The sequence below is a fragment of the Sapajus apella genome, unplaced genomic scaffold (genome assembly GCF_009761245.1).
Source record: "Sapajus apella isolate SASKATOON/1434 unplaced genomic scaffold, GSC_monkey_1.0 scaffold65, whole genome shotgun sequence".
NCBI classification, from domain to species: Eukaryota; Metazoa; Chordata; class Mammalia; order Primates; family Cebidae; genus Sapajus; species Sapajus apella.
In genome coordinates, this window is record NW_022437005.1 from 11,604,274 (window position 1) to 11,632,262 (window position 27,989).

Here is a 27,989-nt window from a genome sequence, read left to right on the forward strand (position 1 = left end):
TTTCCTTAAAATAATTAATTAGCTAACCGGTTTAAGAAGAAGGACGTTGCAGAAGGGAGGACAAGCACCGGTGACCTCACTTCTCAGTTTTCATAATTTGAAATTATGACTCATCAGAGAATATGACTGATTCTCTGCTTATCAGAACACTGCTTTTTTTTTCTTTTGATGCGTATTACCCGATTAATTAGAGAGATCGCTTTGATGTAAAAAGAGGGGGTGTGGCAGGGATGGGGGCGGGGAACCGGGCTGCGTTCCAGTGTCGTCTGCGGCCCGGAGGGGCTGCATGGCTCCGGAGGCGCCCACGGCTCAGCGTTTGAGGGACGCAGACCCTCGCCTCTGCCACGGGCGCGGCGCTTCGGATTGTCGCGCACCAGGCCACGGGGCGGCGGAACGGAGTGGAACCCCGGAGGGAGTTAAGATGCACGCGGTGGCTCACACCTGTAATCCCAGCACTTTGGGAGGCCGAGGCGGGTGGATCACGAAGTCAAGAGATCGAGACCATCCTGGTCAACATGGTGAAACCCCGTCTCTACTAAAACTGCAAACATTAGCTGGGCATGGTGGCGCACGCCTGTAATCCCAGCTACTCAGGAGGCTGAGGCAGGAGAATTGCCTGAACCCAGGAGGCGGAGGTTGCGGTGAGCCGAGATCGCGCCATTGCACTCCAGCCTGGGTAACAAGAGCGAAACTCCGTCTCAAAAAAAAAAGAAAGAAAAGACGCACGAGGTTTGAAGTTTCACTTTGTTTCAGAGTCAGTTCGGCCATGAACATGGGACTAGGGTGGGGACAGGCGGAGCGACTGAGCCCCGGGGAAGAGGAGGACGTGGGCGCCTGTGCGGGGCACCGAGGGCTGCGGAGACGGTGCCACGGCGAAGGACCCGCGGCTGGAGCTTGCGCCGAGCCCGGGGTCGGGGCCGGGACGGTCCGGACTGCCCAGGAAGGCCGCGCTGGCAGCGGACACGTCACGTTTCTGCCTCGTGAGTCTTTACAGTCCAGGAATTCGGACACGGTCCACGCTCTCAGTGGGCAGCGGCCATCGGAGGTGAGCCAGGAGGGGCGGCGGGCAGAGACATCTGCAGACTCCTGCCGTGCGGGACGGGGGGCTGGGTCCGGGGCCTCCTCGCGGGGGTCTGAGGGAGGCCGAGCTCGCTAAATATTGTAAACAGGTCTTGCGGTCCCGCCGCCCCTCGGCACAACACTGCTAACTTTCTGTCAATGAATGACTGTAAGTCACACAGCCACCAAAGTGAAGAAGCACCTGGCACAGACAAATACACTGTGGCCAGAAGAAGGAGATTATTCGGAGACACACATAGCTCTTTGACTTCATTGATCCTTAGGGAATATTTCAAAGTTTGCAGAAATGAAAAGCAACAGACGTCTTCTGGAGGAGAATCTGCCTGATTTTCACATTTAATGGCCAAAATGGCATTTTTACCTGGCCTCACATCTAAATTAGTTAGAACTTCAACAATGCTAACACTCCTAGTTCCAAAAAGCAAGCATTCATTTTCCTCTTTGAGTGTCTCATACTGGTTAAAATTCAGTATTTCTAGAGACTTCAATCATCAGTTCTGTTAAACCACCTTAAGTTATCATTGTATCCGGGTCTGAACACTCCAGGTTCTCTGGTGAAACAGGATTGTTCTCATTGCCTTTCAGAGACATGACTTCTTTCTTAGCAGTGGACGTCAGCTCACTCCAGGTAATATCAGTATTTTTAAAAGCATGTGGAAGAAACATGCCAAGGGTAATAGTGATACTCAGGGTCCCGGTGATATCGCCAGCTTTCATGCCGTGCCACTCTTGGAGTAAGATGGCAGAGCAAGTCACTACCATGGATGTGAAGAACACCAAATAAATGGGAGTCGAGTCACAGGAGATGTATTGAAGGTGTCTGACACCTTGTTGAGATAGTTAATCCATGCAATCACTGAGAGCGCAGGTATAGCCAGCAAAACAATGACCAGGAGATGCTTCTAAACTGGCTTCCAGTCCACTAATTCCTTAATGGCAATTCTCAGGCCTTTGGCAGAAGAAACTGAAAATGCTCCAATCAAAGAAGAGATTGAAATATAGACGAATATATTGGTCCGTCCTTTCTTGGGAGCCACAATCAAAATCAGCACCAAGAAGATCACAATTATGATCACAGCAAAGGAAACAAATCCTGGGTCTCTCAATTTCATTTCCATTTCATACAAAGAAGTGACTTCCTCTTCTTGTGGGGCATGGATAACCATCACTGTTGATCCCAATGTACTTAATATGCGGCCTATTTCCATAAATGTTCAAGTGCTCATATATAAAATAGGAAGATAATACTGCAGTTATGAGAACACTCAGAGGGCCCGGGGGTGACTAAGATGGCAGGTACGAAAGTGTAAGCCACAAAATGTGCAGCCTCTCCTGCCACCCAGAGCCATCCTTCAGGTCAGAACACCCATAATGTCCAGCTCTAGTGACACTTTTGTTGGCCAGTTGTAAGAGACCCGTCTTTTTCGGTATGAAGCTGGAGACAATAAAAGTACTAGAGTTTACTGCCAGTACCTAAGGGGGATGATAATCAAAAAGTACCAAGCTTCAGTATCCAGGATGAGATCTGGACAACTCATAAAGCCTGTATTTGTTTTCTACGTTTGCTGAAATGCTTTAGTTGGTTATGGTGGAATTCAGGTCCGTGTAGAGGACAGGAGAAGCCATCAGCTGCCACACATCTGTGATCTCACACCAAGCCTCGGAGGAGTTTGGACAGACCAGAGACAGCACATACCCTTCTGGGCTGGGCTGTCTGTGCCGCAGCCTTACATGTGGCCCATGTTCCCGGACAGGGCTCCTGGACGCAGATGCTCACCCCTCAAACACCTGGGCCTCTCCTTCCCAAGGACCTGCTGGATTATTGTTAATGCTTTTTTTTTTTTTTTTTTTTTTAAAGAAAACCACTTTATTGCGGTAAAATGGATATACAAAAAGCTGTACATATTTAATGTATACCTTTTGATAAGTTTGGGGGTAAGTATGTACCTGTGAAACCATCACCACCAGCAAGGCGATAAACACATTCATCACCTCCTGAAGTTTCCTCTCACCTCATCATCATTATTATTATTATTATTGACACAGAGTCTTGCTCTGTCACCCAGGCTGGAGTCCAGTGGCACGATCATGGCTCACTGCAACCTCCACCTCCCAAGCTTAAGGGATCCTCCCACCTCAGCCTCCTGAGCAGCTGGGATTACAGGCACTGGCCACCATGCCCAGCTGATTTTTTGTTTTGTTTTTGGTAGAGACAGGGTTTCACATGTCAGCCAGGATGGTCTCAAACTCCTGACCTCAAGTGATCTGCCCACCTTGCCCTCCCAAAGTGCTTGGATTACAGGTGTGAGCCGCTGCGCCCAGCCACTTTATTATTTGCATTTGGGTTTTGGTTTTGCCACTTTTTGATAATAACACTTACCATAAGATCTACTTGCCTTAGTAAATCTTAGGTATACAGTGCAGTGTTGTTAACTATAGGCACCATGCTGCACAGTAGATCTCCAGAACTCATTCATCCTGGATGACTGAAGCTTGGTACCTTTTGATCATCATCTCTCCATTTCTCCCTCCCCCCAGCCCATGAAAACCATGATTCTACTCCCTGCTTTTATTTTAGAGTCCACATTGCTATGGCTTGAATGATGGCATCCCCTCCAAAATTCATGTTGAAGCCATCCCCAAGGTATTAAGAGGTATGGCCTTTGGGAGGTGATTAAATCATGAAGGTTCTGCTCTTATGAATGGGATTAGCACCTTTATTAAAAGGCTCAAGGTCAAAATGAGTGCTTTCATGCCCTTCTGCCTTCTTCCATGTGAGGACACATGTGTCCCCTCTGGAGGAAGCAGCAACAAGACTCCATCTTGGAAGCAGAAAGCAGCCCTCATCAGACACCAGTGCTACTGTGTCTTGGACTTCCCAGGCTCCAGAACCATAAGAAATAAATTTGGTGTTTACAAGTGACCCAGTCCCAGGTATTTTGTTACAGCAGCACAAACGGACTAAGATACACCCATAAATGAGATCCTGCAGTATTTGTCTTTCTGTGCCTGGCTTATTTTGCTTAACATAATGTCCTCTGGGTCCATCTATGTTGTCACAAATGGCAGGATTTCCTTCTTTTTAAGGACTAAATAATATTCCTTTTGTATGTATATGCTATAATTTCTTTTCTTTAAGTGAAAGCAAGTTTACTAAGGACATAAGGCAATAAAAGAATGGCTACTCCATAAGCAGAGAAGCCCTGAGGCTGCTGGTTGGCTATTTTTATGGTTATTTCTTGATTATGTGCTAAACAAAGGATGGGTTATTCATGAGATTTCCGTGAAAGGGGTGGGCAATTACCAGAACTGAGAGTTCCTCCCCTTTTTAGACCATATAAGGTAATTTCCTGACATTGCCATGGCATTTATAAAGTGTTGTGGGGCTGGGGGGAGCATCTCTTAGCATGCTAATGCATTATAACTATTGTATAGTGAGCAGCAAGGATACCTGGAGGTCACTTTCATTGCCATCTTGATTTTGGTGGGTTTTGGCCAACTTATTTACTGCATTCTTTTATCGGCAAAGTTTTTGTGACCTGCATCTTGTGCCAACCTTCTATCTCATCCTGTGACTTAGAATGCCTAACCTCCTGGGAATGCAGCCCAGCAGGTCTCAGCCTTATTTTACCCAGCTGCTATTCAAGATGGAGTTACTCTGGTTCAAACACCTCCGGCATATTTATTCCCACACTTTTACAAGGGAACCCTTAATCATGAAGGTTGTAAGCAGGTGAAGATCCATCTTCTTTAACTTCTTCAGGCTAAATAGGAGCGATGATATTCCTGATATTAAGACATCTTGTATCCAGGGTAAAGAGGAGCTTAATCAGAAAGCATAAGTACGGTGAATAACAATTCAAAAACAACTGATAAGACTAGAGCCTAATAGCCCGTGTACCACTGTCTTTGAAACATAATTTCTCTCTCTCCAGTCTCCCATTTTTGCTAAAGACAAATCATGGTAGGACGAATTTGTTTGCAAAAATGAGCTTTCGTCTTATACTTGGCCTGGTTATTTATAAAGTGCAGCAAGAATAATTTTTCACATAGGCTTTTCTAATTGGCTTTGACGGAACTTTGTTCCATAAACTGAATCTCAGATAAGACATTTTTCAAAGCCAAGCCCAGCCATGGGTTTGTATCCTCAAATACCTATGAATTGGGAAATTCCTTTCCTCTTGAGGTCCCAAGGTAATTTGAGGCTCCTGTGACTGTTAGAAAGTGACATGCTTGACCAGGCATGGTGGCCCACACCTGTAATCCCAGCACTTTGGGAGGCCAAGGCAGGCAGATCACAAGTTCAGGAGTTCCAGACCAGCCTGGCCAATATGGTGAAACCCCATCTCTACTAAAAGTACAAAAATTACCCAGGCATGCTGGTACACACCTGTAGTCCCAGCTACTTGGGAGGCTGAGGAAGGAGAATCCCTTGAACCTGCGAGGCAGAGGTTGCAGTGAGCCAAGACCACACTACTGCACTCCAGCCTGGGTGACAGAGTGAGACTCCATCTCAAAAAAAAAAAAAAAAAGTGACATTCTTTTATTACCACAGGTCAGAAATCCTGTACAGGGATTATGCAGACAATGTATGAGACCAATATTTCCAAGGGGTTTTATTAGCTCTATAAGTCAAGTTTGATTCCTTAGAGGAAAGCATGCCATTCCAGCCAAAACCTTGGTAAAAATAAGTAGTTTCTCCAATTGTGTCCTGTTACCAAAGAAAACAGATTATTATTGCACTTATGCAAATAACCATATTGCCACAAGTTAAGAATACTCACAAATAGTTTTCAAATTCTAGAGGAATGAGGCAGAGAGAAACAAAATATGCTCCAAATTTTGTTCACAGGAGTATACATTACTCAACTGTTAAAAGCTGTAAATAGTTCAAAAGAAAAGTTTCCCTGAGTCTGCAAAATAAAACAAAGGATCAGCAACATTTTAAGCAAAAATTTTCAAAAAGATTACTTCATCTTCTGTTACATCAGTCCATACAATTAACTCCTGTTCTGTTTGATATTCATGAACATTTCAGCTTTCCAAGAGAGTCCTAAAAGTTTTTCCCCATTTTAATGTCACAATCTCCAGTTATCAGAAATCTGCATTTAAGAACATCTGTCAAAATCCTATACCTGATTGCATATCACATTTTAAAGAGGATCAAAACAAGACAACAATTGTCTGTGAATGACAAAAAGTCTTAGGATAGCCACTATTAAAGCCAAAATTGACTAAGAAATTTGGTTACATCTTGCTGGCTGGCAAGATGGCCAAATAGGAACAGCTCCAGTCTGCAGCTCCCAGCGAGATCAACACAGAAGGCTGGTGATTTCTATATTTCCAATTGAGGTACCTGGCTCATCTCATTGGAACTGGTTAGACAGTGGGTGCAGCCCACAGAGGGCAAGCCAAAGCAGGGTGGGATGTCACCTCACCTGGGAGGCACGAGGTGTCAGGGAACTCCCTCCCCCAGCCAAGGGAAGACATTAGGGACTATGCCATGAGGAATGGTGCATTCCAGCCCAGATACTATATTTTTCCCATGGTATTCACAACCCACAGACCAGGAGATTCCCTCAGGTGCCCACACCACCAGGGCCCTGGGTTTCAAGCACAAAACTGGGCACCTCTTTGGGCAGACACTGAGCTAGCTGCAGGAGTTTTTTTTTTTTTTCTATGCCCCAATGGCACCTGGAAGGCCAGCAAGACAGAACCATTCACTCCTCTGGAAAGGGGGCTGAAACCAGGGAGCCAAGTGGTCTAGCTCAGCAGATCCCACCCCCATGAAGCCCAGCAGGTTAAGAACCACTGTCTTCAAATTCTTGCTGCCAGCACAGCAGTCTGAAATTGACGTGGGGTTCTCAAATCTATCGGGAGGAGGGGTGTCCACCATTACTGAGGCTTGAGTAGGTGGGTTTCCCCTCACAGTGTAAACAAAGCCACAGGGAAGAAAACAAAGCTGATGAACTGGGTGGAGCCCACTGCAGCTTGGCAAAGCTCCTATAGACAGACTACCTCTCTAGATTCCTCCTCTGTGGGCAGGTCATATCTGAAACAAAGGCAGCAGCTCCAGTCAGGGGGTTATAGATAAAACTCCCATCTCCCTGGGACAGAGCACCTGTGGTGAAGGGGTTGCTGAGGGCGCAGCTTCAGCAGACTTAAATGTTCCTGCCTGCTGACTCTGAAGAGATCACCAGCTCTCCCAGCACAGCACTCAAGCTCTGCTAAGGAATAGACTGCCTTCTCAACTGGGTCCATGACCCCTGTGCCTCCTGACGGGGAGACACCTCCCAGCAGGGGTCAACAGACACTTGATATAGGAGAGCTCCAGCTGGCATCTGGCAAGTGCCCCTCTGGGAATGAAGCTTCCAAAGGAAGGCACAGGCAGCAATCTTTGCTGTTCTGTAGTCTCTGCTGGTGATACCCAGGCAAACAGTGTCTGGAGTGGACCTCCAGCAAACTCCAGCAGACCTGCAGCAGAGGGACCTGACTGATAGAAGGAAAAAACAAACAGAAAGGAAGAGCATCAATATCAACAAAAAGGACATCCACTCAAAAACCCCATCTGAAGGTCACCAACATCAAAGACCAAAGCTAGATAAATCCACAAAGATTAGGAAAACCCAGTGCAAAAAGGCTGAAAATTCCAAAAACCAGAACACCACTTGTCCTCCAAAGGATCACATCTCCTCATCAGCAAGGGAACAAAACTGGATGGAGAATGAGTTGGATGAATTGACAAAAGTAAGCTTCAGAAGGTGGTTAATAACAAACTCCTCCAAGCTAAAGGAACATGTTCTAACACAATGCAAGGAAGCTAAGGACCTTGAAAAAAGGTTAGTGGAATTGCTAGCTAAAAACCAGTTTAGAGAAGAACATAAATGACCTGGGAGAGCTGAAAAACACAGCTTTGTGAAGCATACACAAGTATCAATAGCTGAGTCAATCAAGTGGAAGAAAGAACATCAGAGATTGAAATCAACTTAATAAAATAAAGTATGAAGACAAGATTGGAGAAAAAAGAATGAAAAAGAATGAACAAAGCCTCCAAGAAATATGGTACTATATGAAAAGACCAAACTCATGTTTTTTTTCTGGGTTGTTTTTTTTTTTAAAGCAAACCTATGTTTGATTGGTATACCCAAAAGTGACAGGGAGAGTGGAACCAAGTTGGAAAACACCCTTCAGGATATTATCCAGGAGAACTTCTCCAATCTAGCAAGATAGGCCAACATTCAAATTCAGGAAATACAGAGAACACCACAAAGATACTCCTTGAGTAGAGCAACCCCAAGACACATAATTGTCAGATTCAGCAAGGTTGAAATGAAGGAAAAAATGTTAAGTGCAGCCAGAAAGAATGGTTGGGTTACCCACAAAGGGAAGCCCATCAGACTAACAGCAGATATCTCTGCAGAAACACTACAAGCCAGAAGAGAGTGGGGGCCAATATTCAACATTCTTAAAGAAAATAATTTCCAACCCAAAATGTCATATCCAGACAAACTAAGCTTCAAAAGCAAAGGAGGAGTGTCCACCACCTCCTTTGGGAGGAGGGATGTCCACTGTTACTGAGGTGGACTCAGCTCTGGACCAAGTAGGCCTAACAGACATCTACAGAACTCTCCACCCCAAATCAACAGGAGAAATAAAATCCTCTACAGACAAGCAAATGCTGAGAGATTTTTGTTACCACCAGGCGTGCCTTACAAGAGCTCCTGAAAGAAGTAAATTAAATTAAAAAAGAAAAACCAGCACCAGCCACTACAAAAACATACCAAATTGTAAAGACCATTGACACTATGAAGAAACTGCCTCAATTAACAGGCAAAATAACCACCTGGCATCATAATGACAGGATCAAATTCACACATAACAATATTAACCTTAAATGTAAATGAGCTAAATGCCCCAATTAAAAGACACAGATTGGCAAATTAGATGAAGTGTCAAGACCTATTGGTGTGCTGTATTCAGGAGACCCATCTCACGTGCAAAGGCATACATAGGCTGAAAATAAAGGGATGGAAGAATACTTACCAAGCAAATGGAAAGCAAGAAAAAAAAGCAGGGGTTGCAATCCTAGTCTCTAATAAAACAGACTTTAAAACAACAAAGATAAAAATGACAATGCAACAAGAAAGCTAACTATCCTAAATATATATGCACCCAATACAAGAGCACCCAGATTCATAAAGGAAGTTCTTAGAGACCTACAAAGAGACTTAGACTCCCACACAATAATAGTGGGAGACTTTAACATCCCACTGTCAATATTAGACAGATCGACAAGACAGAAAACTAACAAGGATATCCAGAGCTTGAACTCAGCTCTGGACCCAATGGACCTAATAGACATCTACAGAACTCTCCACCCCAAATCAACATTCTTCCCAGTACTACATCACATTTATTCTAAAATTCACCACATCATTGGAAGTAAAACACTCTTCGGCAAATGCAAAACAACAGAAATCATAACAAACAGTCTCTCACACCACAGTGCAATCAAATTAAAACTCAGGATTAAGAAATTCACTCAAAACCACACAACTACATGGGAACTGAACAACCTGCTCCTGAAGGACTACTGAGTAAATAACAAAACTAAGGCAGAAACAAATAAGTTTTTTGAAATCAATGAAAACTAAGACACAACATACCAGATCTCTGGAACACAGCTAAAGCAGTGTTTAGAGGGAAATTTATAGCACTAAATGCCCACAGGAGAAAGTAGGAAAGATCTAAAATCGACATCCTGACACAATTAAAAGAACTAGAGGAGTAAGAGCAAACAAATTCAAAAGCTAGCAGAAGACAAGAAAAAACTAAGATCAGAGCAGAACTGAAGGAGATAGAGACACAAAAAAAACCTTCAAAAAATAAATGAATGCAGGAGCTGGTTTTTTGAAAAGATTAACAAAATAGATAGGCCACTAGCCAGACTAATAAAGAAGAAAAGAGAGAAGAGTCAAATAGATACAGTAAAAATTGATAAAGGGGATACCACCACTGATCCCACAGAAATACAAACTACCATCAGAGAATACTATAAACACCTCCATGCAAATCAACTAGAAAATCTATAAGTGAATAAATTCCTGGACACATACACCCTCCCAATACTAAACCAGGAAGAAGTCAAATCCCTGAATAGACCAATAACAGGTTCTGAAATTCAGACAGTAATTAATAGCCTACCAACCAAAAAAAGTCCGGGACCAGACGGATTCACAGCTGAATTCTACCAGAGTTACAAAGAGGAGCTGGTACCATTCCTTCTGAAACTATTCCAAACAAGAGAAAAAGAGGGACTCCTCCCTGACTCATTTTTTGAGGCCAGCATCATTCTGATACCAAAACCTGGCAGAGACACAACAATTACAAAAATTTCAAGCCAATATTCCTGATGAACATTGATGCAAAAATTCTCAATAAAATACTGGCAAACCAAATCCAGCAGCACATCAAAAAGCTTTTCCTCCACGATCAAGTCAGCTTCATTACTAGGATGCAAGGCCGGTTCAACAAACACAAATCAATAAACGTAATCCATCACATAAACAGAACCAATGACAAAAACCACACAATTATCTCAATAGATGCAGAAAAGGCCTTTGATAAAAGTCAACACCTCTTCATACTAAAAACTCTCAATAAACTAGGTATTGATGGACCATATCTCAAAATAATAAGAGCTATTTATGACAGACTCACAGCCAATATCATACTGAATGGTCAAAAGCTGGAAGCATTCCCTTTGAACCAGCACAAGACAAGGATGCCCTCTCTCAGCACTCCTATTCAACATAGTATTGGAAGTTCTCGCCAGGGCAATCAAGCAACAGAAAGAATAAAGGATGTTCATATAGGAAGAGAGAAAGTCAAATTGTCTCTGTTTGCAGATGATATGATTGTATAGTTAGAAAATCCCATCATCTCAGCCCAAAATATCCTTAAGCTGATAAGCAACTTCAGCAAAGTTTCAGGATATAATGTGCAAAAATCACAAGCATTCCTATACACCAATAATAGACAAACAGAGAGGCAAATCATGAGTGAACTCCCATTCACAATTGCTACACAGAGAATAAAATACCTAAGAATAAAACTTACAAGGGATGTGAAGGACCTCTTCTAGGAGAACTACAAACCACTGCTCAAGGAAATAAGAGAGGACACAAACAAATGGAAAAACATTCCATGCTCATGGATAGGAAGCATCAATGTCATGAAAATGGCCATACTGCCCAAAGCAATTTATAGATTGAATGCTATCCCCATCAAGCTACCATTGGCTTTCTTCACAGAATTAGAAAAAACTGCTTTAAACTTCATATGGAACCAAAAAAGAGCCCATATAGCCAAGAAAATCCTAAGCAAAAAGAACAAAGCTGGAGGCATCATGCTCCCTGACTTCAAACTATACTACAAGTCTACAGTAACCAAAACAGCATGGTGTGGGTACCAAAACAGATATATAGACCAGTGGAACAGAACAGAGGCCTCAGAAATAATGCCACACATCTACAACTATCTGATCTTTGACAAACCTGACAAAAACAAGCAATGGGGAAAGGATTCTCTATTTAACAGATGGTGTTGGGAAAGCTGACTAGCCATATGTGGAAAACTGAAACTGGACCCCTTCCTTACACCTTATTTAAAAATTAACTCAGGATGGACTAAAGACTTAAACATGAAACCTAAACCATAAAAACCCTAGAAGAAAACCTAGGCAATACCATTCAAGACATAGGCATAGGAAAGACTTTATGACTCAAACACCAAAAGCAATGGCAACAAAACCTAAATTGGCAAATGGGATCTAATTAATTTAAACAGCTACTACACAGCAAAAGAAACTATCATCAGAGTGAACAGGCAACCTACAGAATGGGAGAAAAATTTTGCAATCTATCCATCTGACAAAGGGCTAATATCCAGAATCTACAAGGAACTTAAACAAATTTACAAGAAGAAAACAATCTCATCAAAAAGTAGGCAAAAGATATGAACAGATGTTTCTCAAAAGAAGACATTTATGCGGCCAACAAACATATGAAAAAAAGGTCCTCGTCACTGGTAATTAGAGAAATGCAAATCAAAACCATGATGAGATACCACCTCATGCCAGTTAGAATGGTAATCATTAAAAAGTCAGGAAACAACAGATGCTGGAGAGGATGTGGAGAATTAGGAATGCTTTTACACTGTTGGTGGGAGTGTAAATTAGTTCATCCATTGTGGAAGACAGTGTGGGGATTCCTCAAGGATCTAGAAATAGAAATTCTATTTGACCCAGCAATCCCATTACTGGGTATATACCAAAAGGACTATAAATCATTCTACTATAACGACACATGCACACATATGTTTATTGCAGCATCATTTACAATAGCAAAAACTTGGAACCAACCCAAATGCCAATTAATGATAGAATGGATAAAGAAAATGTGGCACATATACTCCATGGAATACCATGCAGCCATAAAAAAGGATGAGTTCATGTCCTTTGCAGGGACATGGATGAAGATGAAAACCATCATTCTCAGCAAACTAACACAGGAACCGAAAACCAAACACCAAATATTCTCACTCGTAAGTGGGAGTTGAACAATGAGAGCACATGGACACAGGAAGGGGAACATCACACACTAGGGCTTGTGAGGGGGTGGGGGCGTAGGGGAGAAATAACATTATGAGAAATACCTAATGTAGATGATGGATTGATGGGTCCAGCAAACCACCATGACACATGTATACCTATGTAACAAACCTGCACATTCTGCACATGTATCCCCGAACTTAAAGTATAATAAAATTTTTTAAAAAAGATATTTGGTTACTTCTATGGTATACAAATATTTTACGTAACAATTATAACTATTAACAACATACACTAAATTGTATCAGAATTATAGGAGTTCCCATAATTTTGGAACACATGTCAGTAATATATTTATACAAATATAGCCCAGCCGGGCGCGGTGGCTCAAGCCTGTAATCCCAGCACTTTGGGAGGCCGAAGCGGGTGGATCACGAGGTCAAGAGATCGAGATCATCCTGGTCAACATGGTGAAACCCCGTCTCTACTAAAAACTACAAAAAATTAGCTGGGCATGGTGGCGCGTGCCTGTAGTCCCAGCTACTCAGGAGGCTGAGGCAGGAGAATTGCTTGAACCCAGGAGGCGGAGGTTGCGGTGAGCCGAGATCGCGCCATTGCACTCCAGCCTGGGTAACAAGAGCGAAACTCCATCTCCAAAAAAAAAAAAAAAAAAAAAAAAAAAAACAAATATAGCCCAAAAAAAGCCAAACAGCACTTCATATTTTACAATTGTTTCTGTATGACTTTTATAACAAATAAACCAAATTTCACCTGTAATTAGTGTACTATTTACGTTAAACCCAATTCTTAATGAAACCTTACAGACAAATCTACCTGATTTTAATATTTGACCATAAAGTAAGATTCTCATAAGCCTTTACAACCCTTTAAAAATTTTTGTGAAAGAACAGATCAGCACTCTAAGAAAAACCTTTTGAGTTCAATTTATGAAAATCATAAATAATATCCCTTTTACTTTAGCCAATATGTTGATACAATTTTTTTACAAGATTAATTTTTCAGAAACTTCCTACAACTTGTTCAAACCTTCAGCTTTATCCTATCTAACTTAAAACAATCTTTTAGTCATCTAAACTAAGCCCAACAAAACCCACATTCCTTTGCCTTCTTATAATCTCTTACCAAAAACACATTTCACTTTCCTTTCACATCTTGCATGTAAAACTGTTTCTTCAATAACCTACTAAAAGTCATTACAATTTTTATTTTTCTGACAAAATATTTGATTTAAGCACATATTATTTTTAAGCCAATTAATCAGAGGTCTTTCATATATAAACATCACACACAGCACATACAAATACACAGACAGAAGATGCAGTAGTTGTAGGTTTTCATTTGCCAGTTTCTTGCTTGGATTATTGGTTTCATGGTGGAGCCCTTGGAGGAACAGGGCCAGGGAAACATGTGGTTTCTATGGCCTAATAAGCAGGCACAACTGAAATGCAAAAACAAATCCCCAAAATTAAGGATCCCATTTTTTATGCTGGATCCTAGATCCCCAAAAGAGAAACACTACAGAACAACAGTGCCATAATTTTACCATGCATTTCATTGCAAAGGAATCCAAAGACAATCAGCACATTCTGATTAGCCAATCCCCCCTGAAAGTCTTATCTCTCACTGTTGGGGTGGGGACATTTTCATACCTTCTAGGTGGCCAAGAGCATGGTTCTCTGATCCAAATGTACAAAGAGCTGAATATCTCCCCATAATACCATTAGCTATTCCTAAAAGTATATTTCCTACCTAGTTATTACACACCAAAGCTCTCTCATAATGCAAAGTAATTTCTGATACCCCCAGAAGTCAAAAGTGTTGGATAACACAATGCAAAACAGAACAGAGCCTTAGATTTTGAGAGAGATCTATCCACTTTCAGTTCCAGGGGTTTCATGAGGAAAACAGAGGTTTTTCCCAAAACAGGGTCCGAGGCACCTTCTGTTTTTCTCAAGGAGTCCCAAGCCGTTACAGCTTGAATATATGGTTTTAATTAATCTGACTTTTAACCATAGTGCCCTTTAAAAAAAAAAAACCCTTTTAAATCTCTTACTACCCAACTTTCGCCATGCCAAATCACCAGTATTTCTGGCTTTTGAACTTTACCAAGCATAACCTCCCAGGTGCTCAGAGAAAGGAAAATTTAAGATGGTTCTTGGAGGGAAGGAGAATCAACAAATGGTAAAAGTCACACAGATGTCAAACCAGGAGGGACTCATTCCCTTAGCCAGGAATTGAACCTTGAACCTGTGCTGCCATTGGAAAAAGACAAAGCCTTAGCCACAAGGCTTCAGCACTGGGAAGCTTTCACTGCTTTTCCCAGAAGGGGGCTAGAGTAGCCAGTTTTGAGCTTGCAATGGCTTTTAACTGCTTAAGATAATTTTCAGAGCTAACTATGACATGAATTCCAAAATTCCTGTTCTCTGGATGGTGGAGACCAAGAGAAAATACTGTCATATTGTTACAAGGTCAAGCTCCCAAGGACAGGAAACAAGATGAGAGAGAAAGTTCATCCAGGTTTTTTTTTCCCCAGAGACCTGCAGAAAAGTTGTATCTAACCAGTTTGCTGGGCTGACTTGTACAGCAGTCTTATGGGGTCCTAAGCCTGTGTTCTATGGTACTTCTCTTTATGACAGGACAATACAGAAAAACAAATGTGTAGTACAAAGTACAGCAGATTCACTACAATAGCCACTCCACTCAGCACCCAATATCAAACTGGTAAGGCTCAAACTTGCCCCCGGATGGGCCATGTCATGTTTAATCCACTGCACTCCAGTGGGTGCTCATAGGTGTAGGAACAGAGCCATGGATCTCTTGGCCACATTTACCTGTAATAGAGCTTCTACAACATGGAGCTGGGGAGAGATGTGAGATGCCATCTACTAGGGTGAATCCCTAGCCCAAAGTCAGGAGCTCGGGTGTGGAGAGAGTCCATCTTCTTGACCCCATCCACCTGGAGTCAAACTTCAAGGAGGGAGAGGAAGGAGATCATTGATCAGTGCCACAGGCCCAACCATTCTTACCAATATTTAGTAATACTCTTGAATAAATGCTTTCCATTTGCAGTATGCCCTTAGGAGAATCTCCAGAAATTTTATGTGGCTGTTTCCCTTTAATAATTTTCACCATTTATAGTTGTTTTGTTTGGGAGATGGCCTGCAGAGCCTTCATGTCGCCATTCCAGAAGTGCATCTCCAGGGGGCAATGACTTGGGTCTGGTTGTTACGTAGCACTGTTATGGCAATAGCTGACTAGTACAACAAGCTTACTTTCTTCTTCTAAAATACCATCTAGCATTCACTGTTTACTCTGTGCTACTCATGGGGCAGATATGGTTTTTTATCCCCATTTTACACATGATTAAAAGTAAAGCTCAGAGAAATTGAGCTTCATCTAACCATCAAAGAGCTGCTAAAGCACAGTGGTGAAGCAGAGCACATTTAAGTACATGTCCTACTGAAAGAGCCGTGTTATTCACGTGTGTGTGTGTGTGTGTGCACGTGCTGATATTTATTTCACATGAGGCTAGTCACTTTCTTCCTGAATTTTAAGTATTTTTTAAAACATACTATTTGGAGTCATAATGGAGTGTGAGTAAAGTAGTTAAGATACATTGGCCGGGCATGGTAGCTCACATCCCAGAAATTTGGGAGACTGAGGTAGGAGGATCTCTTGAGTCCAGGAGTTCAAGACCAGCCTGGGCAACACAGTGACACCTCCTCTACAAAAACTGAAAAAACTAGCCAGGCATGGTGGTATGTGACTGTGGTCGTAGCTATTAATACTTGGGAGGCTGGTGGAGGATGGGTTGAGCCCAGTAGTTCAAGGTTCCAATGAGCTGTGATTGTACCACTACGCTTCAGCCTGGATGACAGAGAAAAACCCTGTCTCAAAACAAACAAAAAGATCTATCAATTATAGTAAAGACTTTTCTGCATTTAATTCATCAGTGAGAGGCTCCCAAACTTACCTTAAAAATGCACTTATGTCAAGGCACAATGTCTCACTCTTGACAGAACTTGGGGGAAAATGCAAGCTGCAGAGTGTTTTCCCATCTGAGCCTCCTCTTCACCATGGGAATGCAGTGCTCAGGGAAACATATCCCAGCTCCATGAGAGAAGGGAGGAGGGTAGACTAGAATAGCTCCGAGCTCCCTTTCTGCTCCAAAACTCTTTAAGATTCCATGAGCCAGGGTGTCAGTGAACCTCCCCCAATGGCCCTCAGACCCTAGCTTTCCAGCACCAGCTCCAGTCAGCTCCAGCTGCCTGTATCTCATCTCCGGGCCCAAAGGCTCTTTCAAGAAATGAATGTGCAGGAGGTCAGACATGTAGAGGGAATAACACTCAACACTGACTGACAGGACCTGGGGTATAAACACCCCAGCTCCCTCCTGCCTCAGGCTCAAGGCATTATGACTGATTCAAGGCACTGAGCCATCATTTGTAACAGCAAAACTTGGAAATATATGGCAAAATATGCCATAGCCACACAACAGAATGCCATACAGCCATGAACTTTTTCTTGATCTTCTCTCTTAGGGCACAACTGTGGGTGCTTGGAGTGGCATGAGGGGCCTGCTGGGAGCTGGACATGAGGGTCCATGGTGACCTGGCTATGAACTTCTTTGACTTAACATTTTTATGCTTTTCCACATGTAAAGTATAGCTCAATATTTAAAGAGCTTTTAAAAATGAATTTTCTCTATACATATTGATAAAGAATGATCTCCAGGGTAATGTTATACATGATCTTAGCCAAAAGGCTGAGAAGCGATCTCCAGGGTACTGTTAAATGAAAAATGAACATGGAACAGTGTCTATAGCATGCAATCTTTGATAGGGGGTTTAATAAAGAAAATATGTATGCATCTGTTCCTGCTTGTACCTAGCTCACTAGAAACCAACAGGAAAAGGGAAAGGCATGGCATCCGTCCAGGAGAGAGTCACTGGGCAGCAGGGCGGGGTGTGGGAGGGAAAGGAGTCCATTCATTCTTTAAAGCCAGGAGAAATACAAATGTGGTGAAAGTGAAAGCGCTTCCATTGACACTTTAGCACCACAGGTTATGTTTTTGGTTTGCATGTAAATTATTTGAAGCTAGCGGTTTTGAAGGATGAGACTTATGCAGATCTAGGAGGGCTGACCCTGGAGTGCAGACTGGGAACAGCTTTACAATCATGCTTTTCTCCACAAGCCAAAAATAGCTCAGTCCCACGTCAGATCTCAGAGCTCAATTTTATAACACATTTTAAACTTACCCAAGTACTCATGAATTTATTAAAATTGGTAGATGGGTGTGTGGGGGTGTGTGTGCATACATGCATCCGTACATACACATATATGCTCAAGAAACCTGTTGTGCAGAGAGGGGAAAATTCACCTCTCTCTTCCTTTGGAGAACAGTGGTGCAATCACAGCTCACTGGAGCTTCTCCAGCCTCAGGCTCTCTGGTAGCGAGGTGTAGTCTTGCTTTGTTGCCCAGGCTGGTCTTGAATTCCTAGGCTCAAGTGGACCTCCTCCTCAGCCTCCCAAAGTGCTGGGATTCCAGGCTTGAGCCGTGGCTCCAGGCCAAAAGCAAGTGTAGACGGCCCCAGCCTCCTCCTTGTGATAATATACTGCCACCTAGTGTCTTCTCAACAAATGACACCAAATACATTCTCCACGTGGATGCAGAAATAATGGAATAAACAAGGTTGAAGTTGAGCGATTTGTGATGGAAAAACATTTTGGAAACCAGTCTGCACATATGCACGTATGCTTGTGTATGTATGAAGCACATCTGGGGAACACAAATAAGCTGTTAACAGCAGATACCTCCAGGAAAGAGAACTGGGAAGCCGAGAAAGCTACCAGAATAATAGTGATGATGATGATGATGATGTTATTTTGTATCTTTTAAATGTTGAGCCATACAGTGTCCTGCTAATTGAAAAAATTTTTAACTTAAAAAATCCATGTATTAAATTTTGCTGCTATGATGCCTAAGGGGCCATCTTTTCTTTATTCATTGATGCGTGTTCTTAACAAATATTACTGAATACTTCCTGCGTGCTGAGCACTGTCTGGAGGAAAAACAGTGAGGAAGACACACTCCTGCCCTCCTGGAGTGGAGACAACCAGAGGTCGGCCAGGGACACTGCATGGTGAAGGTGGCCAAGCCACGGCTTGGGTCCTGGGCTGGCTGGCCACGTGCAGCGGCGCCCACCCAGCCCTGCAACCATGGGTCAACGTCATTTGGAGCAATCGCATGCAGTGGGCTTCAGACCTGCATTGGGTCTCTCTGTTTGGGCTCTTCAGCCTTATCCTAATTAATATGACACTTCTAAGGGACAGGCAGCATCTAAGGGACATTTCATTCACCCAGCAGCTGAAGTACACACATTCTTCCCTAGTGCCATGGAAAATGTACAAAACGTCACAAGGAGGGATACAAAGTTAGTGTCAACAATCTCCACGGGGTGGATGTCAGAGATGACACTCCCGGCCCAAATTCTCAATCAACTGAGAATTCACTGATTAAAAGGTAAATTTAGAAATTAATTCAAAAATTTAAAAACATTTCTAAATAACACATTGGGACAGAGAAACATTGTAATAGTGGACTTTAGAAAACATTCCAAACTGACAGTTACAAAAATACAACACAGCCAAATGTGTGGACAGAGCTACAGGAGTGCTTACAGGAAGTGCAAAGCTCTAACTGCATTTCTTAGAAGACAGGCTGAAAGTTGGCTTCGAGTAAGGCAGCAGCACGTGACTCCCACTGGGCGACTTGGCTTGGGGCTTCCCAGTGGGGATGGTTTTTGAGGAAGACCTCATTAGGGTTCTGGGGTCGCGTGGAGGACACTCTGGTGTTACTATTTCCAGTGAACCAAGGGTGAGTGTCTTATGGTTGCCTAGCTACCTTGGCACAAGCATTCTGGAGCCTGGGGGACTGGGAGCCAGGACATGGGTGGGAGGAGGGTCAGACCCCTGGGTAATGGGGGAGCAGGGCTAAGGAATGAAGGTAGCCAGCCTGAGGCAGCACCCTCAGCCTCTGTGCTGAGAAACCTCCCTCTCCACTTCTCTGCTCTGAGAAACCATGCTGTCTCGAATCCTGCCGCCTGCAGATGCCCAGCCATGCAGGCCACTCCACACAGAGGAGCAGCCTGGAGCTCTCACCTTGGCACACAGCCTCAGATAAGGGGCTTCTGGATACAACACGGCACATTTGTCTTGAGCTCTGATCCCCAAGTCAGCCTCTCAACCCAGTGTGATGTGTTGTCCTGTGACTCACAGCGCTGCTTTAAGCCTGTCAAAGAAGGCTTCATTTTAAACTTCACCTGAACTCCTCCCTTCTCTGCAATCCTGTCTATCCCGTGCTGAAGTCAGGAGAGCCTCTGATGTGGCTCCCTCATTGCAGTTACTAAACCTCACTTTGTCGTGGGCAGGTGTGCCCTGGCACCCTGTGCCAAAGGGGCTTTATTAGTTGTCAGGAACACCCTTCCTGATGGTAAGACACAGGGCTGTAAAACGTACATACATTCTTAAAAAGAAGCAAATGTTTGACGATTCAGTGTTCTTTGGACTTTATTTTTTTAACCCTTTCTCAACAAAACAAAATTTTACTTCGATTCCTTAGATTACGGAACTGGCTGCAAGCAGGCTTTGTTTTTCACCTCTTGAACGTTAAAAATAACCCTGAGAGAGCTACTCGTACTGAGCATGAAGGAAATAATGTATACAGTGGTCCATTTCCAAGACAAAGTGCCTTGAATCGGTTTAGGACAGCACACTACAGAAGAAACAGGGTACAGAAGGCCCCTGTTTGGAGAGCCAATGCCTGTTTGTCACCCCCGGCCTCCACCTTAGTTGCCCTCACTTGAACAAAAAAGGTTAGTCTAAGATGAAAGTTGACTGCCTTGCAAAATAGCTTGCTTTGTCTGTTACCAGCTTGCCCAGCTACTCAGGGCATAAGTCAAGCAGGTGAAAAGCCCCTGAGCTGACCAGGATTGCAATGCGTTGTGGCTGCAACAACCATTAGGGTTGTCAGCAGGACAATCCTAAAGAAAACACCTAAAACCCCTGCCCAACAACCAATAGGTGACGTCCAGGAAGACTGTGGCCCCACAATACTCAGCCTATGAGGAACCGGGGGAGGGACCTGTACACTAGGGGATAAACTTTTTGAACTTGCTGGGTTGCCTGCCCATCAGATACCCGATCGTGCAAGACCTTCATTAAAGTCTTGCTTCCACTGTTCTCCAGGTCTCCGAGTCCAACCTTTGGATTTAGACGGGTGAGTCTGTTTCTCACAGCGTGACCTGCTCTCCACCAGTGACGGGCAGCACTACAGTGAACAGCAGAACAGCTCTGCCTTCCCACCAACCCACCTGCCTCGTGGTCAGGCATACGTTCTTCTGTAACTTCTTTTGCTTCATTTCTTTTAAGTAAGAATAATAAAGTTTTAGTCTTTATAAAAAGAAGCTAGGCTGAAAATTAAGTGTTCAGCTTAAACCAGAGAAATTTAAAAACAATACACTCTAAGTACAAAGAAAGAAATAATAAGGCTGAGCGTAGTGGCTCATGCCTGTAATCCCAGCACTTTGGGAGGCCAAGGCGAGTGGGTCACAAGGACAGAAGTTCAAGACCAGCCTGGCCAACATGGTGAAACCCCGCCTGTACAAAAATCAGCTGGGCATGGTGGCAGGGACCTGTAATCCCAGTCACTCAGGAGGCTGAGACAGGAGAATTGCTTGACCCCGGGAGGCAGAGGTTGCAGTGGACCAAGATGAATGAAGCCACTGCACTCCAACCAGGGCAACAGAGCAAGACTCTGTCAAGAAAGAAAAGAAAAAGGAAGGAAGGAAGGAAAGAAGGGAGGAAAGAAGGAAGGAGGGAAGGAAGGAAGGAAGGAAGGAAGGAGGAAAGGAAGGAAGGAGAAAGAAAGAGAAAGAAGAAAGGAAGAAAGGAAGGAAGAAGAAAGGAAGGGAGGGAGGGAGGGAGGGAGGGAAGGAGGGAGGAAGGAGAAAGAAAGAGAAAGAAGAAAGAAAGAAAAGAAAGGAAGAAAGGAAGGAAGGAAGAAAGGTGAAAGGAAGGAAGGAAGAAAGAAAGAAGAAAGGAAGGAAGGAAGGAAGGAAATAATAAATATGAAATAAATGTAAAAACACAAAACAAAGATGCAGAGGAGTTCCACAAAGCCAAAAGTTAGCTCTTGGGGAGGAGAAGTAACAAAACGTCGGCATTTCGAGAGATGCTGGCCAAAAAAAAAAAAGGAGAATCTACAAATAAATAATCATTATGAGTGAAATGAAGACTATCACTGCAAATGCTACGAAGATAAGACATGAGTAATACGATAATAACAACATTGAAAACTTAGGTGAAATGGGATGATTCCTTTAGAAAGATGCCAAAACTGCCTGGAAAAGAAGTCGAAAGCTAGATTGGAAATAGAATCAGCAGTTTGGCCAGGTGCAGTGGCTCACACCTATAATCCCAGCACTTTGGGATGCCAAGACACGTGAATCACGAGGTCACGAGATCGAGACCATCCTGGCCATGGTGAAACCCCATCTCTACTAAAAATACAAAAATTAGCTGGGCGTGGTGGTGCACGCCTGTAGTCCCAGCTACTCAGGAGGCTGAGGCAAGAGAATTGCTTGAACCTGGGAGGCAGAGGTTGCAGTAAGCCGAGATCACACCACTACACTCCAGCCTGGCAACAGAGCAAAAAGCTTCTAAAAAAAAAAAAAAAAAAAAAAGAAATGGAATCAGCAGTTTAAAATGTTTCACACAGAAAACAGAAATATTCTATCAAATATTCAAGAAATCGAAAATTCAAAACTTAAACATATTTAGAAGATTTAAAAGGAAGAAATCAACTCATTTTGTAAGGCTAATTTAATCTTGATAGTTTCTAAGCAAGTACTATACTAGAAAGAACACTAGAAGCCAATATTTTTGTGGATGTAGAAGCAAAGAACCTGAACACAATGTTAGCAAGTCAAATCCAGCAATGTATTTTAAAAGTATGCTTTATATTGGGAATGCAGGAATGACTCAACATTAGACTTTATCATATTAACAAATTAGTTGAGAAAAATCATAAGATCAAGTATACATGAAGGGAATGCACGAAATGAAATTGAACATTCATTAATGATTTTTTGAAACTCTTAAACTAGAAATAGAAGGAAATTTTCTTAATATGGTAGATGGCAACCTATGCAATGTAAAATGCCAAAGGCCCTCGTGGAGATAAGATAGCCCATTAACAGCTACTCCAGGGACTGAATGGGACAATCTGTTGACACCAGTCTCCCCTACCAGGACAGTCCACCAATCCCCCAGAACATTATTACCTATGCTACGGCTGCACTTCATGTGGTCCCAACAAGACTGTCACGACAGTGCAAGGTGACATCTGTTGGATCATCCATCAGGAAGCTAAGCAACCACACAATGGCCCATGTGGCAGTCAGGAATTATAAACACCAAGTTCCCTTGGGCAAGAGTAGAGTTTCCCTCACGTTTTTTCTTGTCTGTAGTAGAGTTTGGAAAATGGAAGACTAGCCATGAGCAGAGAGGATCTGACTTTTCTGGTGAGTTAAAGGGAAAGCATTTGGTAGAGAAAGCAGTGATTTGTGGTTACAGATTTCAGGGAACCAGAGGAAGAAACCAGAGCAGTGGCTGAGATGTTTTATTGGGTATTATTAACAAAATGACCTATGAGTGATGGTGTCTTTGACTGAATTCCTCAACAGCGCATTCTAAAGAATGATTTGAGTGCAAGTTGTTTACTTAGGAGATGACCCCAGGACACAGCAGTAGAGGAGTGCGCAGTGAGGCTGGGAAGGGAGGAAAGCCAGTAGGGGTTACCACTCTTGGACCACTGGGCTGAGTTCCACGTAGACATGCCGGAGAGTTGTCCTGAGGGGAAAGGGAGCCAGGGTCTTTGCACCTGACATGGGTTGAGAACTGCTCCCCAAAGCGTTACCTCCTGGCACTTCCTCTACCCAAAAGAAGGCGTTGCTGTGGAGAGTACAGGAGCGTGCAGCGGGACAGACGTGGGCAGGACGCCTGACAGCCTCTGCTACAGAGACACCGAGCAGTCCACGTTCAGCTCCTTCACTGAGCAGACAGCTTTGCAGCTGTCCTCCTGGACTTCTGCGAGTAGGTGGGCACATGTGAGCAGGCCACACACAATAGTGGGCTTCCTCCACTATTACTCAAGTTAGGTAAATTGAGGCAGCTTGGTAAGCCATCAACCTCTTCTAAAACATGCTCACCACCCTAAGTCAGGGCCAGGCACTCCTCCCTGCTGTGAGAACACTTGCATACATGTCCTGCTGAAGCCCATGTCTCAGTTAGCTGATCCTGCATTCCCAGGTCGGGTGCCAACTGGCTTCCTTCATCTTCCACCTGCAGGGCTGATCTGCTTCTGGCTGACAAGGGAAAACTTCAGAAGTACCATCATCAACCCATCCATTTCTTCAACAAATATTTTGAATATTGACTTAATTGGAGTTGGAGTCAAGAACTTAGATGCAGGTACTTGACCTGGGAGGTGATCCCAGGAGCAGGAGAGGAGAGAGACAGCGAGTGAGAGAGCGAGCCCAGGAAGACCAGGAGGACCAACCAAAGGGGGCATTTTTGAGCTGGTCACCACTAACGGTCACTGAGGCTCACTTCTACTGAGGACTCGGAATTGGTCCTCTGGAGACAGAAGGCTGACGCATATATTCCCAGTTAGTTAAGGGCGGCTGTGAAGCAGGTTCACTGTGTGCTGGTTACCAACATGTCTGCGTCCAGTGAGACAGAACGCATTCATACTCAACAGGTTATATGAAGCAAATTTCTTACCTTCAGACAGGTAGCAAGGGACAAGAGAGGCATTCGTTGCATGCTGGTCGCCCGAGGCTCAATAAATCTGCTCAGGGCAAACAGAGTCTCAACTGGGTATGCCCCACTTGCACCACAGATGAGGGATGCCGGAGAGCAGGCTGCCCTGGGCTTGGCATCCCAGGGTCATGTCATTTGCCGGACTAACATGTTGAAGGACAGCCTGTTTTCAGCAGGAGACTGGAACTGAGCTTGGGCTGTTTGACCAGCTCTCCCTTACCTCAAGATGTTGCATTCCTGGCACGATCTACAGTTATTCCTGAGAACTACATGGAAAAATGGTGACTGGGTCGGTCCAAGGCCACCCAAACTGGAGGTGCTGTGGGGATGTTAAATTTCCCTGAATTCCAGGCTGTGCCTGCTCCCAAGGCTTCCAGAGAAAGTTGTAAGATGGGCTGGGCACGGTGGCTCACGCCTGTAATCCCAGCACCTTGGGAGGCCAAGGCAGCGGATCACAAGGTCAGGAGTTTGAGACCAGCCTGGCTAATATGGTAGAACCCTGTCTCTACTAAAAATAAAAAAAGTAGCTGGGCGTGGTGGAGGCCGCCTGTAGTCCCAGCTACTTGAGAGGCTGAGGCGGGAGAATCTCTTGAGCCTCGGAGGCAGAGGCTGCAATGAACCAAGATCACGCCACTGCACTCCAGCCTGGGAAACAATGCAGAAACTCTGTCTCAAAAAAAAAGAAAGAAAGAAAATCGTTAGATAATCCCTAGAGGACAGCAACAAGATGCTTGAGGTGGCAGCATTCAAGGGAACTCTCCACCACAACCAGAGAGCTGACAGCAGTGGCAGGCAAGAGACATGAGCACCAACAGGGCATGCGACAGGCACCTGCCATGCTCCAGACAGACTGCTGGTCATGCAGCAGTGAGAAAGACAGACCCATGTATTTGTTCTCATGGAGCTTCCTTTCAGGAATAGAACAAAGAATGTATCAATAAACAAGTCAACAAATAAATAATAATAAGTGTTGTGTTTTTGCAAAAATTATGACAATAAGAAAATACGACATAGGAAAATTATGACAGTGAAAGGAAACCTGACCTAACTGACGCCATCTTACTTCTAACTTCCAAGCTGCCCTTGTTCATTCCTGGGCATAGGCCAAACAAATTTGGGGAGAAATTTAGTTTATAATTTCACTCTATACCAAAGATAACAGCTCCCCCCTGAAGCAAACCTCCTTCTTGCTTAGGGAGCAGACCACCTTTGTGAAACTAACAAATTAGTCACAAGATTAAAAATTATGGCTTAGGAGTCATGCAGCCCGAAGCCACAGATTCCCAACCGCCCCAATTACTCCAATATTACTATTATAAAACATAAGATTGGTGTTCAAGGTATTTTTCAGACCCTGCATTGTGACGGACCAGCCACCCAGACTGGTAAACTGGCTCATCTGGTCTTGTGACCCCAACCCAGGAACTGACCCAGAGAAAGACAAAAGCTTCATCTCCCTATGATTTCATCCCTAACCCAACCAATCAGCACTCACCACTCCCTAGCCCTGTGTCTGCTAAACTATCTTTTAAAACCCTAGCCTCCAGACTGCACAATCCCAGCACTTTGGGAGGCCGAGGAGGGCAGATCACTTGAGAGCAGGAGTTCAAGACCAGCCTAGCCAACACAGTGAAACCCCATCTGTACTAAAAATACAAGTAATTAGCTGGGCATGGTGGTGCGTGCTTGTAATCCCAGCTACTTGGAAGGCTGAGGCATGAGAATCGCTTGAACCCAGGAGATGGAGGCTGTGGTGGGCCAAGACCACACCACTGCACTCCACCCTGGGCAACAAAGCAAGACTCTGTCACAAAAACAAAACACCCCCAAAAAACCCTTAGCCTCCAAATTTGAAGAGAGGCTGATCTGAGGAATAACAAACCCCTGGTCTCCTGTTTATCCAGCTCTGTGTATACTGAACTCTTCCTCTATTGCAATTCCCATCTTGAAAAATTGGCTGTATCTGGGTGACAGTCAAGAAGCCGTTGGATGGTTACAGAGTGATGAGCTGTGAAGGAAATAACATAAAAGGTGACAGAGAATAACTAGAGGAGGCCACTCTAGATAAAATGGTCTGAGTATTAAACACCGAGGAAGAATCTACAAAGGTAAGATTTGGTGCAAGTGCTTTCCAAGTAGTGTACAACACACACAAAAGCTCAAGCCCCCAAAAAGATTTTACTTTCACAAATTCTAGAAACTCTTAAGAGTGAAAAATGGTGGGGCCGGGCGCGGTGGCTCAAGCCTGTAATCCCAGCACTTTGGGAGGCCGAGGTGGGTGGATCACGAGGTCAAGAGATCGAGACCATCCTGGTCAACATGGTGAAACCCGTCTCTACTAAAACTACAAAAAAATTAGCTGGGCATGGTGGCGCGTGCCTGTAGTCCCAGCTACTCAGGAGGCTGAGGCAGGAGAATTGCCTGAACCCAGGAGGCGGAGGTTGCGGTGAGCCGAGATCGCGCCATTGCACTCCAGCCTGGGTAACAAGAGCAAAACTCCGCCCCCCAAAAAAAAAAAAAAAAAAAAAAAAATGGTGAAACAGAAGGAAGTGATAACACATTTTCTGACTGCAGCAGGCAGAAACAGGGCCATCACCGCTTCAAGACAGGATCTCAAAATACTAGGAAAAGTGTAAATTAAAACCGTGAGATATAGTTTTGTCATTGTTGGATTGGCAAAGATCCAAAAGTTTGGAAAGACCCCACTGGTGAAAATGTGTGGAAACCCACAGTCTTAAACATTATTTGCCAGAGTGTCAATTAGTACAGTGTCTAAGGAGGGCAATTTAGCCATGTTTACCCAATATATTAAAGGACATACCCCACCATAGCCAATTTCACCTCTAAGAATATTTCTGACAGATATAACTATCTGTTATGCATGCACAAAGGCAGTCCTTGGGATCCAGTTGCATTATTCCTAACAGGAAGCAACTGGGAAAAACTTCAAGGTCCATCCGCGAGGGCCCGCATAGCCTAACCTCTGTAATAACCAAATATCAGGGGCAATGTCCAACCAGGCGCTTTTGTGCGACCTTCCAACAGGAACCACATGCCCGGCTGCCAGGCCTGGTCTATGCATTGTCCCTGAATCCCATACAGTAAGCACTTGTTCACTCTCAAAAGTGTCCCATCCTGAAAATAAACTCTTGCCCACTTGGTGCTTCAGGAACCTGGGCTTCTTCCACCAATAGCTCTCCCAGATGCCCCAGTGCCCCAGGTGGGTCCATCCTTTAGGGCCAGGCCTGGCTGTAGTGCACCACACCGCCAGACGATGTGGGCCAGGAAGGGGCTCCGGCTCTCGCGGGAATGAGGGTGTCTAGCATAGGGGTGCACGTGGGCAACCCCCACCATGGGGTCCCTAAGTAAACCAGGGCCTGCGCCAGGACAGTCA

At 44.0% G+C, this 27,989-nt stretch overlaps 1 pseudogene; it reads right to left on the minus strand.

The window, feature by feature from the left end:
* Positions 1 to 1,208: 1,208 nt before the first annotated feature.
* Positions 1,209 to 27,949, minus strand: LOC116530200 (annotated as a pseudogene).
* Between the last annotated feature and the right edge of the window lie 40 nt (positions 27,950 to 27,989).